Below are 18227 nucleotides of genomic sequence, written 5' to 3'. Positions count from 1 at the left end.
CTCCATTGTCAAGTTTGCTGACGACACTGCTGTTGTGGGCCTGATCTCCAACAACATCGAGACGGCCTACCTGGAGGAGATTAGGAACCTGGAGACCTGGTGCCAGGAGAATAATCTCCTCCTAAACGTCAGCAAGACTAAGGAGCTGATCGTGGACTTCACTACAAAGCAGGTGAGGAATTACAAGCTCCTCATCATCAGTGGCACGCCAGTGGAGAGAGTGGACAGTTTCCGATACCTGGGTGTCCACATCACTCAGGACCTGTCATGGTCCTGTCACATCAACACCCTGGTTAAGAAAGCCCATCAGCGTCTCTTCTTCCTCAGAAGACTTAGAGACTTCCATCTGCCACTGAGGGTGCTAAAGAACTTGGTGCAAGTCCAAAGCTAGGAAGATTATGATGGACCTCTCCCATCCCAACAATGGACTCTTCTGACTGTTGAGGTCTGGGAAGCACTTCTGCTCCCTTAAGACCAAAACAGAGAGAATGAGGAGGAGCTTCTTCCCCCAGGCTATTCGGGCCCTGAACCAGGTGTAGGACTGGACTCTCCCACACACATCACATCACCACACGCACTCTGGTTTTTCTTCTTGCACACTTCCTATAATATATAATTTCTTTTGACTAATAACATCTTGCGTAAACTGTTATTTGCACATTTTTATTGTAAATTTCTAAGTTGAAGCTGTAAATTTTTGTAGTAACCTGTAAATTTTTTCTGTAAATCTTACTGTAAACCTACTGTCATTTAATGGTCACAGCTACAAGCGTTTCACCTCATGTCATACTGTGTATGGTTGTGTGTGTGACAAATACAATTTGAGTTATTATAATACATTGGAAGCAACTGGGAATGACAGCAGCTCAGCCATGAAGTGGGAGGCCACAGAAAATTACAGAGTGGGGTCAGTGGATGCTGGGAGCGCATGGTCCGCAGAGGTCGCCGACTTTCTACAGAGTCAGTTGCTAACGAACTCCAAACTTCATGTGGCTTCAGATCAGCTCAAGAACAGTACATAGTCATGTGATGAGCAGCTGCATCCAAGCCTTACATCATATGCTGACTGCCACTGGACTCTAGAGCAGTAGAGACGGATTATGGTGTGGAGTCGTTTCTCAGGAGTTGGTTCCATACAACTTCATGCTCCCAGCTTTGTGGCAACAGACTGTGCACCAGTGCACCAAGCAAGGTCCATAAAGACATAGACAAGCGAGTTTGGTGTGGAAGAACTTGCCTGCAAAGTCCGGATCTCAACCTGATAGAAGGCTTTTGGATGAATTAGGGTGAATACTGACAGCCAGGCCTTCTCCTCCAGCATCAGTGTCATAAATACGCTTCTGGAAGAATGGTCAGAATTCCCATAAACACTTCTCAACCTTGTGGAAAGACTTCCCAGAAGTGTTAAAGTTGTTATAGCTGTAAATGGTATGCTGATATCATATGAAACCCTGTGGATTAATAATGGGATGTCACTGAAGCTCATACGCGTGTGTAGGCAAAACATTTAACAAATGCATCCTTCACAGTTTCAGTTGTGTTTTTTAATTGTGCTTCACTGGGGCATACTTTCTATTTATTTAAATATTTAGCAATATCACCTCAAAATATTTCATTAGTGTCAGAAATAAAATTTTCTGCTCTTTGTTTTGATATATATGCTGTGGGTACAGTATTGTGTTCATTCATCATTTCTTTATATTTTGCCTCCAAGTAGCCAGACTTTCTTGAGGAACAGGGGCCCGTTCTTCGTACGTCGCTTACTACATCCAAGATCAAATCATCGCGCTAACCGTGAGCTCGCTAATCCGGTTCCCCGAACACACCTGCTGTTGACGATTACTACAGCTGGACGCAGGAATGTGACATCACTGGGTGTCGTAAAAGGGGCTACGCATCGATAGTAGAAACATTGATCGGCAACCCGCTGATTGGTCGGCGAAAATGTCGAAGGGGCGTGCTCGGTATTTTCCGGCAGCAGAGCAAGAACTCATGAGTGAGGGATTTCAGGAGTTTCAGAGTTTAATTAAAACGCAAGAGAACACTGCAAAGGCTGCAAAAGCAAGGAGAGAGGGCTGGCAGAAAGTTGCTGACAAATCAAACTCGTAGGTAATTTAATAATAATAATAATAATGGATTGGATTTATATAGCGCTTTCCAAGGCACCCAAAGCGCTTTACGATACCACTATTCATTCACTCCCACATTCACACACTGGTGGAGGCAGCTAAGGTTGTAGCCAGGCTGCCATATCGCGCCATCGGCCCCTCTGGCCAACACCAGTAGGCGGTAGGGTAGATCTATCATATGACACTATATTGTCCAATATCATATGGCATTATATTATATTATAATATGTTATATTATATCCCCTTTCACATTAGAGCCACAACAGGACCCACAAGAACATGGGAACAAGTAAAAGTGGAATACAGGAGTATTCTACAGAATGGTAATATTTATCACTTATATTGCTTTGCGTCTCTTGGCAAGGTAATACTGGCCTGTAATACTCTGTTAGTTTGTTCATAACAGCAACCAAGAAAAGGGCAGAGCAAAAAAAGACAGGTGGTGGTCCTGCACCCCCTCGTCAACAAGTTGGTTAAGTAAATAATACCCTCACGGGAATATCGATATCTCTCTATGAGCACACTGTCGCGCTGAGCTAAAGGATCCTGTCTATCCCGCAATATACGCTGAATTCTGAGGACTCTCCTTATCAATCTTGCACCTTCCGCAATGGGTTGGTCGCGTATACGGACAGGACATGGCTGCGACAGGCTTCCCAAATCCACCTTCGCTTTTATAGCCGTGGTCTCTCATCTTGATTACACGAAGTAATTTACAATTACTACTCTGACATATGAATTACATCTGTAATAATCACATACATGTAATAGAATGTTAATAGTACATTTCCCTTTTTTAGGAAATGACCTGTATGTATCTGTGTGACATCAATAAAAGGATCAAGTGCTGCATTGTCTTTAGTTACATTGATAATATTTATTTATGGTGAAACAGTGGTGGAATATCGCTGTTGCTTTCGTATAAATGAAGCGGACATACCTGCGTGGCCGCGATCTAACCCTGTTTACATAAAGTGAACCTGCTCCCGAGCAGGTTTACGCTTACGGCTCTGTTGCTATGACAGCAAGTCCCGGATGAGCTTCGGGGAACCGACTGATCCAGGATCACGCGAAATCGTCAACAATCTAATCCGGCTAACCTACTTAGCGAGGTACGAAGAACGGGCCCCAGATCTCCAGGCCAACAACAACAACAACAAAAAACAACAACAACAACAACAACACCAACAACAACAACAACATTTGAAAAGGTCTGAAGATGCTTTTTGAACTCAATACAAGGTTTGGAGTTTAAAGAAATATTTCAGGAGCATTCTGAATGTTTTATCTTTTGCAGTATTTATTTTGGATGTATGTGGATTAGCATTTTTTTGCCGAGTTTTTGTTCCTTGTTTGCTTTTAGTGCGTGTTTCATGCTATATTTTTCTTTTGATTGTTTCTTTTCTTACCTTGAAAAATCTTTTGAGCTTTTACACCATGACTATTTCTGTTTTACTGCACAGGCATTTTTCACAGTACAAATGACAACAATAAATGTCTGACTTTATGGTTTTGCATTTACAGTCTACAGGCAGCAAAACCTGGAATTTGTGACGTCTTATGAAACAGGCCAGACTACATTTTACATTTCACCTTTGTCCAATATATATTTGACCCCCTGTTAAAGTAATTAGATGCCCAGTGAACACTGGAAGGATTGATGATGAAGTCCTGCTTTGTACCATCCATTCAGGGCTTTCATTACCTCATAAGAGGATGTAAACCAGCGAGGCGGCTCGACAAACTGCTGACCTGTGGATTCATTTAAGAAAGCTGTTTGAGCAGCTTCACATTTTAATCACAGAGTCCAACCTGTAGTCCCTCAGATGTTGGTGCCTTTACTTTCCTCCACACTTCTTTAATGCAGTGAAACATGAGAAAACCATCTGTTCTCAGTTTATAAAACACAGCTGAGATCTGGTTAACTATATCTTTTCCCTAAGAGTTAGAAACCACAATGAGAGGAAAAGCAGGAATTTTAAAGGACAAATGTGATTTCGCTGTATAAAGGAAATTAGTAAATATAGATTTATCTATACATGCAGAAGCAAAGCTGGAAAAGAGGAGCATGCTCAGCAAACACACACATTTCCCAGGACAAACAAAGCCTGTAAATAAGCTGGAGAGACACCAGAAAATGAGCAAAGTATTGATCCAAATCTGCAATGGGACACAAAAAAAGCTGCTACTTAAAATGTAACAAATTTGCTTCCACTGCAGAAATAAATGATCAAACTCTCGCTGAAAGAAACCTCTAGTTATATAAATTTCTGCTAAGGCTGCAAGTGAAGTTATAATCAGCTGATTGTCATTAGAGGTTAGCAGGTTAAGAGATTAATGTAGGTTTTTCCTCAACATATTAATACAGTAAGCAAGACTATCTAAATGGGAAGATGTTTCCACCGAGAGAAACTCTCAAAGGTGACCTTTCCTGCTCATTTCCAGCTCCGTGTGTTTAGGTTTCAGGGACATTTAATATGATCACCAACTACTGTAACAGTAAATATATGACAGAAAATAAGGGTGACGTGATAGTTTCATCTCCAGACAATGAAACCGGGAACAGAAGAGGTGTATGCACTTAGTATTGGCAGAAGAAATCTGGTAAATGCATCATATGAAAATTTGCTGTTCAATAATAAAACATTCACAGAAACGTACGTCTTTGAGAGTAAAATAAAACTTCACAGTTTAGTTCACAAATTTCATTATTATTTTTATCATTTCTGAAACTAATAATGACATGACTCTATTAGTGTGTGGGGAACAAAAAGAAAACTGTTCCCTCTCTCATCAGGCCTTTTTGAAAGCCCCTCCCCATGATGAGGACGCCACAGAGCAAAGCTTGACAGAGCAGTGTGTGCATTTGATCACTAGGGGTCAGTGTTGTGCAGATGAAACTGCAAAGAGACTGAGGTAATATCCTGGCTTTTACAGTGATGAGGGGAATGTGGTTAATGACGTAATGGTGTCGTTTACTTGTTTTTAAACAAGATTACAAATGTTTTTAAAAGTTGCAATTAATTCTCAATGTTAAGTAAAAATTTACATAATTATAGATTTACATTTTTCTTTAGTAGCTAAAGTTGAAAAGTGATACTGCAGAAAAATATGTTCATCCATCCATTCATTCATTCATTCATTCATTCATTCATTCATTCATTCTAATCCAGATCAGCCTGATGCTGGAGCCTGTCACAGGGTGAGAGGCGGAGTACACCCTGGACAGCTGGCCAGTCTATCACAGGACTATTATACATTATTTAATCATTTTTATTGAATTCTGCTTCACTGATGTTGCTGGTTGAGGTCAAGCTATCATAATGTAATTTACCCTGTTGTGTAGTTTAATCTGTAGCAGCACAGGAAATTCTGATGAGATCATCATATACATGGAAACTAATAACTTGCTGCTGAACCATGAGTTTACATGGTTCATGGAATATTTCACTCTTATCATATCAACTAAATAGACATGATTTTACGTGGAATCAAATATGATCAATCAGTATATACTAGAAAAGATCTGTAATTGACAGTATGTTGCATTTACATTTTCTGAAGTAAAACCATTAACTTTATGTTTGTATAGTCAAAAATGTTAGATTTTTTTTTATATATAAACCCAGTTACTAGTTTAACAAACTGGTTTATTTGCATAGTAAATCATTTTTTCACATTATGAATGGACTGAAAATACAAAATATTGCATAAATTACAAAGTAAAATTCAACAGTACTTTTCTCTTATTTTAATTGGATTAATTAGTTGGACAGTATTTGAACTTATTATTGGGTAACATTGTTGTTTATACAGATTTAAACATCTTTATTAAATATAAAAAGAAATCTGTAAAAACAGACATTTTTCATGTAACTTAAAAATATCTGTATTTTAATTTACATGATTTTTTTTTTTTAAATACAACAAAAAATTGATTATTATTGTACATTTCGGGGGATTAATTATTCTTTGATTAATACAAAGAGCTTTTTTTGTATCACAGATGTGATATAGAAGCTTAATTTGTTTTTTAAAAGTCTCTGTCTTCAGATGGCAACATAGCAAAATCAGGGCTTTCAGTGGCAGATTAATGAATATGGTTGTTTATACAGTTCTAATTCATCTTAATGCCAAACAGAGACACTTTCTCTGGGTCGTTCTCGCTGCACTGCAGTGCTGCTTGGCATCACTGGGGTGTTTTTTTCTGGACGGTAAGCATACTGTTGCAGTCCCCTTTAACAAACTCGTGAGCAGCTCTGAACCAGCTGTGATGGAAATGGTGAATTCACAGATCCCCAGAGTATGCAGATGTGTTATTCTGGGATAAGGTGAGGATGTTCTGTTTCAGACACAGCTTGTCTGGGCTGTTCTCACTGCAATGCGGTGCTGAAGCTCAGCAGAGAAAAACAGTTCTTCTTTGTGAATGTTTAGCAAACATTTGCTTTAGCTGCTCTAAATTACCCTGAACTATCCCTCTGTTGCCCTGAAGCTTCTTATGGATGATCACCTCCACCTGCAGACTGTCACATATCTGCACTCCTCACTGTGCAGCTAGCTCTCTCCTATCTCTCCGCCCACCTTCCTCGCTTTCCTCATCTCCTACAGCAGCAACAGCAGCAACAGCTGCAACGCGATGACTTGTCCCTGAACTTATACTGAGGAATGATGTCGCTCCAACTTTGCCTGGCACAGAAAGTCAAATTGCATCCAAGTATCTGTTCTCAAGGCTGTAGTCCCACCTATCCATCACCACCTCTGCATCACACAGGGCCCAATAGGAGCCTGGCGCTGTATCAGCAAGTTTTGTTCCCGTCTCTCCTGGTGAATCATCAACCAACCCCATTTGCCACAGTTTTATTTACTAAAGTTAAGATAAAACCTACCACATGAGCTCATAGTGAGGTTGTTTGTCCCTGTTATTGATTGAATTGTCTCTGTTTTATCAGAATTTACTGCATATTCTACATATTAATGCATGTACGTATGTGTGCCTGCATTGCTTGGACATGGTAGATTAAAAAAACAAAACAAAACAAAACTAGCCACCCCCCAAAAATATATTTGACAACATGGTAAAACTGGAATTTCTGTTTTTGGTGTGGGACCCCAGTATTTTTAGTGGCCCTCTATGAAAAAATTCTGGAGGTGCCTCTGCATGAGACTCCATCAGTCCCGCAAATATGACGATTGGCTACATTTGTAAAACAGACTGTTTTGTACCACTGTGTTTAGTCACTGTAACATTAAAACACACTCTACTGCCATGAGATCAATACATTTCTTCTAAAAATTGTATTTTTTTGTTTGTTTCTCTTGTTGTAACCTTACATTAACTCTCAAGATATAAACTTAGACAATTCTCTTATGGAAAGCATCTTGAAGTGGTTAGCAAAGGGGTTTACTGAAAGGTTCAAATTCCCAGGTTGGCTGAGACCTTTCTGGAGGTTTGGAGTTTAGATGTTCTCCCTGTGCCCTCGTGGGATCTCTTCTGTTACTCCAGCTTCCTCAAACAGTCCAAAGACATGCATGTTAGGTTAGCTGGTGATTTTAAAGCAGCTGGATGTAAGGTATATGGAGAGTGCAGAGCAAATCTTTGTCATGCCAAGAAGAAGCCATATGTGAACATATCATTGTGTTACAGCAGCGGGATAAAGAATAAAAATAGTGCAGTCTACCGGTGGGCGGTAATGTTTACCAACCACAAAGAAGAAAAAAAAAAGCCGAAGAAGAGTCGTCTCCCGGTAGCCCGTCGCTAACTCGGTTTCCATGGAGATTGGTTTCAGTTTCCCGGATGTTCCAGTTTCCTCTGTTCAACATGGCGTCGGGAAAGTAAGACTTCGGCTAATATCACACAGTTTGCCCTGAAGTTAGTCCGCTCCCGCCCTTCTGATTTTTGGAGAGTTTCCAAGTACGTCGCGGGGTCGGCAGAAAAAGTTTTCCTGGGACATCCCTGGTGAGTATCCCCGCGTGGCTCTGACTTCGGTTACCGGACCGTGCTGTGGGTTAGCTTGTGGCGCGTCTCCGCTCCCCGCTGAGCCGCTAACGGAGGCTAGCGTTAGCTGCGCTCTGGTCGGTCCGGCCAGTCCGGGTGTGAGGATACCGGAGCAGCCTCCTTGAGTCTGCTCTCCTTGTGTTTGTGTGTTAGCTGATGAATCACTCAAAGCGTAGACTAAAGCGAATCGTGTCTGAGCTGTGGAAGAAAAATCTGAGGGCCACTTGTGAAAGTTGTTAAACAATTAAAATGTGAAGCTAACTTTAGGTTCAAACTGTCTTTCTTTGCTAAGATCTCATAAGCTCACAGGATGGCTCATTTGCACACCCAGGAGACAAACGGGTTCTGGTAACTCTGAGTCTGCTAGTCTGCTTTCCGATAAGTTCAGCTGGTTCCTGATAATCAGGATCACGGTGAACTTCCGTTTTCACCTGTGAAGGAGGACTGAGTTGTTTGTGTGGGCAGGCTAAAGCAGGAAAATAGGATATTAAGCTGCTCCCTCTCTCTCTCTCGTGCATGAATGAATTCTCCTTTTTAGTCTCTTTTTCCCCTCCCGCTTCTTTTCCTCTTGGCTGGCGGATGTCATGTTATGGATTGCATTTGTGTTGTGCTTCATGAGTGTGCAGTAAGAGGAAAGGGGGGTTTGTGTTTGTAAGGTCGTGCGGTTGGTGCTGGGCACACCATACATTCCTGGGATGCCAGAGAAGCTGTATGAAAGGGTCATTCCTCTCTCTCACATATGCACCATTCCCAAACAGCAGCGGGAGCATCTACATCATATATGGCAAAATATTCATCAGGAATATTCACGTGTTAAGTTGCGAGATGGGATGCAGCTGCAAGACAGCTGATATCCATCTACTAGTAAGTGAGATAAACAGTTAAGTTTATCTGCTGGAGAGTTCAAAGGCAGTGTAATGAAAAGGTGAAAGTCTTTTAAAAAGATGTTAGTGTTTATAGCACAGAAGTGGGAACAGATAACAAGAAAAGTACATTTAAATAAACTGTGGGTACATGAGGATAGGATTTAGGCCAAAGTCTTTTAACAGTATCAGCTCAGAATTTCACAATCAGTACAGCCATATTGAAAAGTTATATTTTTGTTAGATAGTAGCTAACTGACTAATATCTGTAATTACGACAACTACTACAACTATTGTAATTACAACTAATATCTAAATTACAGCCTCAACTGAATCTGAAAGAAACAAATGGCAAGTTTACTGGAAAAAATTGGACATGTGTGTGTTTTCTTTGAGTGATTGTTCATTGTGAACAAAAACACAGCATATGTGCTGAATATGAATCTAACAGTGTTGAGATAACATGGTTTTAAAATACCTTGTTAGGTCCCTGATAATTTTAAAATTATACAAACCAAAGCCCAAAGGGACAGGTGAAAGGAAGTAATTAGCTTTTCTAGCAGAAAATGTTTAAGTTGTGTTTACTTTTTCGGGTTTCCAGAACAGCTTTAATAAAAAGCATCTTCTTCTGTCTGCTGCTAGTTGTAGAAACATTGGAATTGTCTGCTCTGTGGTGAAAAACGAGGAGCCAACTGAGGTAATCAAACAGGAAAAACAGGCTGGCAGGTTAAACAGTCATCCTCACTGACATGATATGTGGACCAGATAAACCAAATCCACGCAGGTCATAGAAGCAGCAGACAATCAACAAGTGGAAAAATAAACGACTTTGTGTGGCAGACAAGGGGCATATAGAGAGTCTGTTGGGAAAGGAGCATAAAGTGTATGCTGCTGTTTGGTTTTTGTTTGTTTTTCCTTAAAGTAGGATATCAGTATTATACTTTATTATCATCCTGAAAGGAGGCTCCAGTTGGCTCTCCCTGCAGGGTAAAAGAGGGGGTTTTGTGGTACCCTGGAGGTTTCTCAAAAAGCCTTCATCCCAGTATAAATAATCAAAACTGGTCCCAAAAGATACCGCTTAGTGTTTATTCTGCTTGCTGGCAGGAAACTTATAATACTACCTGGCAGGATAAATACATTTAACAACACTTTTTTACTTAAATTTTACTACTTCATAATAATTTCCTTTGGCTAACACAACAATAAACTACAATGTCTGCGGGTAGAAGTCTGTTGGGAACCATTGCTGCATCCATCTCTCCTTCATTTCCTGCCTTCAGTGCCTGCTGGCACTATGTAACAGGGCCAAACCTAAGAGAGCCCTGCCAGTTTCAGTCACTGACTAGCAGTTTCACTGGCTGAAATGAAACCTGTTCCTGAATTTATTCCCAAGACCATATGATTTATCGAAGTGCTGTGACTCATTACTGATGATGATTGAAATGATGACACAGATCTTTGGGGGGACAAAACAAAACTAGAACTTTTGGCCTATGGGTTAGAAATGTGTCTGGAGAAGGAAGAATAAACCGACGTATAGTAAAGCATGATCATGGCTCAATGATGTCAGAGACTTCTTTGATTCCTCAGGTAATGCAAAAGCCTACAAAGTATAACAGGCAACATGTAGTAAGTAAAATATCAGAAATCCTGGAAGAAAATGTAATGCTGTCAGTGAGGAATCTTTGATGGACCTTTCAGTAGTAGTACAGTGACCCAAGCATACCTCAGAATATTGGCTTTGGGTTTCAGAAGAAGATAGATAGTGTCTGTCTGAACCATTAATATGGAGAAGCTGTGGTGGGACTTGACTAAGGTAGTTAGAAAGAAGTGTACTTATAGTTACACACTTTGAGGTGCTGTTTTATGCAAAGTTTACTGGACAAAGCTAGACAAACTTCTTCGATAATAAAGGCCCATTTGGCAGCTATTTCAGTGTGCAATGTAGGCTTTGGTGATAAACCTGCTGGACATTGAATTTATGCCAACAAACCTAATACACAATGGGGCTAAAGAGTTTTTGCTTGTAACTGTATTTAGCAGTAAAGAAGAGGCATTCAAAAATATGTCTGATCACTCACTATATGCTACTTTTTTCAAATTCCTCTGCAGTTTCTGTATTTCCTTTGCTCATATTTATAATGCAAGCTGCAGTACCTAAAATCTACTGAGTCTGAAGGATTCACTCCAAGCAGATTTAAGAGTTTTTCTTGATTCCTGGCCAGTTTTTAGGTGAATCACAGCAGAGGAGTCGAGCCATAAAGGTGGAAATGATCAGAAATCACAGATGACTGTTGACAGATGTGTCCAGCAGGAGACAGAGCTGCTGGCAGGAGGGATGTTGTCATTGCTTTGATGCGAACTGACCAGAAGGGCCCGAATGCAGCTGCTGTTCAAGCTTCTTCTGTGAAGTCCAAACAGCTTTCACAGCGATGTACAAGGTGATGGCTGGAGGCAAAAGGGCAATAACAGGCAGGAGCATGAGGTGTGTGGGGGATTTGTTATTGAGTAAGAAAATGATGGTATTGGGGGGCAAAAAAAAATAAAGAAACAATTTTCTGGTGTGGTCTGAGTAAAGGGCAACAGGGTGTCTATTTCAAAAAAGAGATCAGAAAGTTGCAGCCACTATGTTTCCAGGTATGAAACTTTGAAGACATGACGGCTGTCTGGCACATTTGATTACATTTGACTAGTCTGCGATGCACGGTTTTCCTTTTTCACTTAGTTCTGATCTTGTGTGATGACTTGAGGTGGAAAAATGAACTTCTGAGCCTTTGAATAGTTGAATTGTAATCAATTCAAATTTTTAAAATGTAGGAAATTAATTTCCTTCATTTATAAATAACCGTGAAGTTCATTAGTCACCACCACCAACAGCGATTAAAGCCTCTACAACCCCACATTTTAGTTTGTAATATATAGAATAATGTGTTAATAAAAAACAACAGTTTTGACCTTTAGTCAACAGAGATAAAAAATAGGATACACTCCTCTTATCTTATAACTAATACTATGGCTCAAGCTCAAATTAGCAGAAGAAATGGTTGCCTAAATGTTTAATTGGGTTAAAATCTTTACCCGATGAAATGTACCATTATAGGCTGAGCTTTATAAGGCCATTGCGGAATATAGTAAGTGGAGTAAGTTCCCCCTGTGAAACCAGAAGCCTATGAGAGTGGGAGGTCTTGACTATTTAGAAGTTCTTTGTTTGTATCCACATGTGAAGTTGCAATTACCTCCATTTTCTTTCTGTCCTGTTTGTGTCGTTGCTTGTTGAGTTGATGCTGTAGTGGAAACATTAAAATCTGACTTTTCTCATGGGGCCTGATCGCACAGATAAAACTGTGTGTGAGAGAGGAATCAGAGTTTAGTGAGTAAAAAGAGGGAGAAAAGGGGGGGGGGGGGTGTTTGTGGAGAGGTGAGCTGCAGAGGTAACGGTAAAACAGATTTAGCTGCAGGCTAACAGCCAAAGATCTGCCCATACTGAGAAAAAAAACCCAAGACTTTAAAACAAGATCGTTTTAATTCATTAATTTCTCCTTTATAAGCTCTGTTTTTTTGCAAGTATATTTTATAGATCAGTGTTTAACAACCACATGTAAAATTTCTGAAACCAAGCTTGAAATCGTGACATCAAGCTGCCAAAAAAAGCTTTGGAACAAAAACCTACTTGTCTTACTTTTTCTCCCTAAACATAAGTTAATTTTTTATTAAAAATCTGCTCTGTGTATAGGGCTGCCACGATTAGTCGACTAGTCACGATTACGTCAACTATCAAAATCGTCGACGACTAATTTAATAGTCGACGCGTCGTTTGAAGCTTTGTAAGATCACAAAAGACGCAGGAATAAGTAGCAGGATTTAAGAGTGTAATAACGGACTGAAACAGAAGATGGCAGCACATATTTTTAAAAGCGCTCCGACGTTTTCAGAGACGTCTGTTACCCACTAGCTCGATAGCTAGCCGGGGGCAAGGCTCATTAGAGCCCGTGAGAACACCGGACTCCCGGCTAATCGTTTTCAAACCCACCGCCGTCTTTCGCTACTCAGGTTAAATATATATGAGTCACTTAGATAACTTAAAAATGTTATTGTTTGGCTTTTTTTTTAGTATTTTATTTGTTCCTGAGTAAATCGGTTTGGCTGAGATTAAAGTTATAGTTTTTACACAGCTGAATAAACGTCAAGCAGACAGCTGATTATCAGAAGTGTGAGATGCTCGAGAATAGAGCAGGGCGAAATGGCCAAAAATATTTATCACGATATATATTTGAAAATTTGCGATAACGATATAACCGACGATATAATTGATGTGAGACAAAATACAACTCCACAACATTACTAGCGCAAAAAGACAACCTTCCATTTATTTTCACTTAAACAAGAAGCTGGTTTTTATGTACATTAAAGCTTTATAAAAATGTAACAGTGCAAATGCAAATTCCTTGCTGAAAGTTTAACCAAAAGGCATTTCCAGTAGAAATGGGCTGACATATCCTGAGCATAACCATGTATAATATCCACTGAAGTTAAAAAAAGGTGCTTTGCAACATTAAACTGCAGTGTGCAGTACGCATTTTTCGGACCATAAGGTGCACGGGATTATAAGGCACATTAAGCGAAACAAAGCAGTCAGATAAATCAAACTTTATTAAACTCCTTCTTGCTTCCTCCACTTCTGTACCATTGTTTCATTAATGTTGAATTCTCTGCAGCTGCTCTATTCCCATGTTGTTGCAGTATATTAATGACTAACCTCGTATTGTGGATGGATTATCTCAGTTGTTCTCCTGACTGAAGTTTGGTCCGTTTACAACATCCTGCCATGCGATTGCATTTGTCTCTAACCATGAAGAACCTTCACGTTAACTTTTATAAGTGGAAAAGTGTTAGTGTTCGTCCTCCAGCTTCACTGTTTATGTTATGCTAACATAGCTGTGTCGCTAGCGATCACGTAGCACATCATTATATACCAGCTAGCCCAACTTCAGTAACCCTACAAACGTCACTGCTGTTTAGTTTCCTGTCTTCATTTATGTTGGAAGTGATAACAGAGCTGTACGTTTGATTTTTTTCAGAAATCTCTCAGTCAGAACATGCTATATCATGCTTAGGTAACTAGCGAAACTAGCGAGCTAACTTCCGCTAGCTTCCTGCTAACTTCTAACTCCGTTAAATGTAATAACTTTTGTTTTCATGGATGCCTGGAAGTTAAACTTTATAGTTACACCTGGTAAAGCAGCAATGCTGATCGTTTTATTAAAGATGAAAGAATTTAGACAGTTTTTAACTCTAAGTGATGCTGCAGTGTTGTTTGACCTGAAGATTACGGAGTTTAGGACCCAGATTACTCCCAGATTTAAGAGCATCTTAGTCCGACAAATATGACAATAACAACGGCCGCTTGCATGTTCTGCAAAAAAATGTGCTTTGTTGTGTATCTGACGGACAAACACCAAACCAGTTCCACATCACGGAAGTTGCACCATTTTTACAAACCAATTCTGGTTCATCTGTTTCACTCAACAATCGGCCATGTGCGTATGAAAACAAAGGCACTGCGCATGCGCGTTTTACTCCCATTCTATCGCGATATTTCATTTTCCTATCGTTGCCTAACATTATACCGGTATTACCGTGAACGGTATAATATGGCCCAGCCCTACTCGAGAATATACTCCGGTGTCCTGTTATATTTTAGATAGCAAGGAGTTTATTAAACTTCACCGAAACAATCTGCAAATTTCATTAAAATGTAATAAACTATCATCTTGTCTTTATTTTTAGTTAGCACCTTAAACACTTAAAGCTGTAAGCTAATGATAGTTATATAAGAGCAGATGCTGCTGGTGCAATAAGGTGTACGTTTTACATCCAATGGATGATGATCTGATTAGTCGACTAATCGCAAAATTAATCGGTGACTAGTCGACTATCAAAATAATCGTTTGTGGCAGCCCTATCTGTGTAGGACTCGATTAGCTGTTTGTGGTGTGCTCCACATCCAACTTCAACCACCAAATGCAAATTATCATCTTTAAAAGTGGAAGATGTGGACATTATCAGTACATATGACAAGATTTAGGTGAAAAATCATGTTCAGGGGGTGGAAAAAAAGGAAGGGAAGATGAGGGATAGGGGAAAAACAGAAATGATACACTTACATCAGATATTGTGATTCTCACTGTAACAGGGAAAGAGGTCCAGGCTTATTGCATTAGAGGGGGGAAAATCCTCTGTGGAATGACTGAAGGAGCCAAGATCAACAGAGCCCTGTAAGTGCTCAGGAACAGAGGCAAGAACACACGAATAACATGAATAATAATAATTGTCATCATCATAATAACGCAAAAAAAAAATCAGTATTAAAAAAAAAGGAGCTCATTTTTGACAGTTTTTGGTGTTCTGTGTCTGTGTCTGGAAAAATTGAAATACTTTACAGTGAGTTTGTTTTGCAATTGATATCATCATTTTATCTTTTACACTGAGTGAAGCTTGAAATCTGCATTCTTAGCCACAGTTGAAGACAAAATAGGACTTTAGAGCTTCTTATATCGAGTCTTTTAACGATGGTCAAGCAAAGCAAGTCAGTTTCAGCACCATGGGGCATCATTTTCTGACATTTTGTTGATTAAATTGAATTGAATCCCAGCATGCACTTATGTTTGCTCGCACAGTTGTCCTACTTTAAGCTGATAAGGCAAGCTTGCTCATATAGAGATTTTACAAACGATATCGATATTTGTGGATTTTGGCTGTTTTTTTTACCTGAGTTGTGCTGGTGTATGGCAGAAGTGCGAGGGCAGACACAAGGGAAAAGCAGATTTTTTTGTTTTTTCACTTGCATAACTTTAGATACTTGGGTGTGTAACATGTTACCTTTGCCATATATGTGATGAAAAATAAGGATAAGCCTGTTAAATCCCATCAAGATGAGAAAACTACATTAGAAATTTAAAATTTGATATTTTTTAATACAAAGTTTTGAGTTTTTCATAATCCCTTCAGTGGGATTTCTGAGGAAACCACTGAATGTAACTGGAATGCTTTTTTGGCATGGAAATGTCCAAGCTGTCCAAACGTATTAATGTGAGCCTTTGCTTGATTACGGACTACACAGTGGTAACTGCCTGTATTTTCACAGCTAGTGTTAGAAGGATATTTGCCAGCTTCTGATTGCAGTTTCTTACCTCTGCTGAGTTTGGCGGGCGGCTCTCTCCGGTAGACCGTAATTCTTGGATCAGATGAAAGCCGGCCTCGCTAAAGAAAGAGCAGACTGGCATGAAGTTTGGCTTCTTCAGCACACCATCATCTCATTGCCTCTGTTTTCCACAACATGTCGTCATTATGTAATGATGGTGCTGTTCTGAGTCACATGCTTTACACTATACCTCAATGTTTAACACAGCTCTAACACTGAAACAACGCTTTTGTTGATAGGACTGTAGCAAATTATGATGAGAGTAGTTGAAGCAGAACTATCGTGCTTGCTGAGTCTCAAAGAAAAACACAACGTTCTTAAAAAACTTAAGAAGCCACTCCAGGTTGTCAGACTAGTTGTTAGTAAGCAGTGTTTTTGTGTGTGGCGATCTCTTATCTCTCAGCTAGTCCTGCAGCTTAAGTCAACAAACATCAGTGCTGTCTGTACTGCAGGTGCTCGATAGTTTGGGCTCTCAGGAGTTTGCAGCGTGGTTCAACCCTGCAGGCTCTTTGTCACGTCCTGCTGCAATTGGGGAGAAGAGTTAGTGTAAGGCCCTCTGCAACAAAGTTTTAGGCAGCTGGTACATAATCAGGATTGACCGGTTGGGGGACGACTACAAACATGAGCATGATTGGTGCAGTAAAGGCAATAAGTCGTTAACTTAATTTACATCATTCATTTAATTTTTCTGTTATTTCTGATAATTCGATAAACAAAAAATAATACTAATAAAATAATAGTAATAATGCATAAGTAAATAAAATGTCAACATAACTAGTGAAAAAATAATCTAATATTGATTGGTGATGATAAGTGTGGTTGGTTGTTTATTAGGATTACTCAAAAGGTTTGGATTAGTGTTTTTTGCTTGGAGGGTCTTGGCTGAACTGGATTAAGTTTCATAGTTGATCGGGATTCCGGAATTTTTTAGTCTTCTTCACCACGATGAGATGAGGCTAAATTGGACATTTTGTGTCATATCTTCACAAATGCAGATGAGATGTGAATAGAGATCATCTTAATGTTAAAAAGAAAATACCACAGACTAATCCCGATCCAGCTATCCTTCTGAATCCAGAAGGATCCTGGATTCATTTTTTCTTTTCTTTTTTTTATCTGGTGGTCTTAATGAAAAATTTTCATGACGTTGGAACGAGGTTAAATTTTCCTAAACTAAGCTTCCATAAACCTCAGTACTTCTGCATTTGTCAGTATGTGCTTAATGAGCAAAGGTCCTTCAGGTGAGTTCACAGCCAAACTAGCTCGTGTTCACAGTGTGTGTGTGCTGGGAGCTAGCTGGTGTGCTCCATGTAGCGCTCTATCTCTTTATCATTGACCTTTCCACATTCCACAACCTGCCTCTGGAAGTCAGCCCTCATTGGCTGCCACACTGCATGCTTTGTTTGAAGTTGCCGTCGGGATTGGCAGGTTTGTATGTTCCTGGATCTGATACGTTGAGTGGACTAGTTCCTGCTGTATTTTTACTCTCTGAGGAATGTGCCTTATCCTTATGGAGGCTGACACTTTGTAGTCTGTTGGAAAGCTGATAAAGCGTTGGCTTCACAGCACTCTGAGAAACTCCTGATATAAACTGATCTTGTATTCTGATGGATAAATGGGTCATATTATTATGAACCAGCCAACGGACTATTGTCTTGATGCATGCTAAATCATCCAGGTAAGTAAATCCCAAAAGGTTGATTGTGTTGATCTGGACATAGTGTGTTCAGTGGGAGAAACGCTTCGTCACTCATCCAAGTGACTTCTTCAGTCTCAGCTGACTGCAGGTTTCCCTGTGATCAGTGGTTGTTGATCAATGGTCATGACAATTTGCATGTTAATGATCAAGGAACTGACCTCACAGCCCGTTGTTCCTTCAGTGGGCTAGTTTCAGTTACTGTGCAAATGTACTGTTTATAAGACTGGGGAAACCTGCAGTCAGCTGAGACTGAAGAAGTCACTTGGATGAGTGACGAAGCGTTTCTCCCACTGAACATGCTGCGTCCAGATCAACGGAATCAACCTTTTGGCAATCGAGT

At 39.9% G+C, this 18227-nt stretch overlaps 1 protein-coding gene and 1 long non-coding RNA gene across 2 annotated transcripts in view; one reads left to right on the top strand and one right to left on the bottom strand.

The window, feature by feature from the left end:
- The first annotated feature begins 6089 nt into the window (after nucleotides 1–6089).
- The window catches only part of pak4 (p21 protein (Cdc42/Rac)-activated kinase 4), a 41411-nt gene continuing 29273 nt past the window's right edge, over nucleotides 6090–18227 (top strand). Inside the window, exon 1 of the mRNA XM_026191753.1 lies at nucleotides 6090–8085. The gene's annotated coding sequence lies outside the window, so the exon portion shown is untranslated. The remainder of the gene's footprint in view (nucleotides 8086–18227) is intronic.
- On the bottom strand, nucleotides 11949–16845 carry LOC113035897 (uncharacterized). Its single transcript, XR_003274402.1, has 3 exons — nucleotides 16178–16845; nucleotides 15152–15260; nucleotides 11949–12329 (listed from the first exon to the last, which is right to left on the bottom strand). It is a non-coding gene; the product is annotated as an uncharacterized LOC113035897 (long non-coding RNA).

This window comes from Astatotilapia calliptera, chromosome 14 (assembly GCF_900246225.1).
Source record: "Astatotilapia calliptera chromosome 14, fAstCal1.2, whole genome shotgun sequence".
Classification (NCBI taxonomy): domain Eukaryota; kingdom Metazoa; phylum Chordata; class Actinopteri; order Cichliformes; family Cichlidae; genus Astatotilapia; species Astatotilapia calliptera.
This window is presented reverse-complemented; position numbering and strand designations above follow the sequence as displayed.